Raw genomic sequence first — 1464 nt, 5'->3', positions numbered from 1 at the left:
TATTATGTTTACTTCTCTTTTTTTCTGGGTCATTAACAGCAAATCTTCTTCTAGTGTTAAATGCAACTCTCTAATTGGGGATTGCATTTGACTAGACATACAATGAACAAAATATTTTCTTGGAGGGTTTCTTAGAATTTACAACATCTTTGTCATTTTTCTAAAAAATATAATTCCATGTAAGCATTCTCACTGGAAAATGTAAAACCAGAAGCAGAAAGAAACTCATTGAATTGATAATTAGAATACTTCACAATGGTAAGTGTCAGTCATGGGTCAGAAAATTTTATTTACCTGGTCACAATCTTTAGATTTGGTGTGGAAAGGGGCTTCACTACTTTATAGAGGTCATTTCCTGAATTACCATTCCTTACTAGATCAGAATTTATTCCAAGAAAAAATATGATCTCCTGACTAATTTTTTTACATAAGCAAAATAGGCATAATTTTCAAATATATTAAGTATATATGTGTACATATACTGAAAATGAAAGTTGAATATATTTTTAAAAAATGAGGCTGGGCACAGTGGATCACACCTGTAATCATAGCACTTTGGGAGGCTGATTTGAGAAGACCATTTGAGCCCTGGAGTTCAAGAACAGCTTGGGCAACATAGTGAAACCCCATCTCTACAATAAGTATGAAATTAGGTGGGTGTTGTGGCAGGTGCCTGTAATCACAGTTACTAGGGAGATTGAGGTGGAAAGATCACCTGAGCCCAGGAGGTCAAGGTTGTAGTGAGCCATAATCACACCACTGCACTCCAGCCTGGGACACTGCCGAGTCTATCCCACAGACTCTGGCTGAGAGATGGATGAAAGAAGTACGCTGACACAGGTATTTTGCCTGAAAGCATGGCTAGGGGACCCCATGGCTCAGCACACTGCTGAGAGTGCTGTAGCCACAGCCACCGAGAGAGTGCAGCCCCCATAAGCTGGCCCTGCTCACATTTAGTACAGATTTAAAGACAAAGGCTTGGAGTATACACAATTTGTGGGTAATAAACATTGTCGGACCGCAGAGTAGAGAGCAGTCCTGCATGCGAATGATCAAAGGTTGGTTTCTGAAGACAGGAGTAAACAAATTTATCTAGATAAGCTCCTTTACGTTCCCTTGTTATATACCCTTTGCTCTCTGGGGGCCTTCAGCCAAATCCTCTTTCAAAGCTTTTGCAAAACCTCCCAGCCTTCCAAGAAGGTTTGCCTCTTTTCCTATAACTTTTACCCACTACCCTGACTGACCTCCTACAGGCAACAAAGTAAGAGCCTGTCTCTTTAAAAAAAAAAAAAAAAAAAAAAAAAGGAAAAAGAAAAGTGATAATTGCAGAAAAGTTTAAATTTTCCTCTGAAGGTTCAACAATTCAGTCTGCTGAAATAAACTGACAGATTAATGGAAGAAAAGGCATATACATTTATTAACATGCAAGTGCACAGAAGTCATACAAAATATGAAAAAGAAGGG

The sequence above is a fragment of the Mandrillus leucophaeus genome, unplaced genomic scaffold (assembly GCF_000951045.1).
Source record: "Mandrillus leucophaeus isolate KB7577 unplaced genomic scaffold, Mleu.le_1.0 Scaffold509, whole genome shotgun sequence".
Lineage (NCBI taxonomy): Eukaryota > Metazoa > Chordata > Mammalia > Primates > Cercopithecidae > Mandrillus > Mandrillus leucophaeus.
This window is presented reverse-complemented; position numbering follows the sequence as displayed.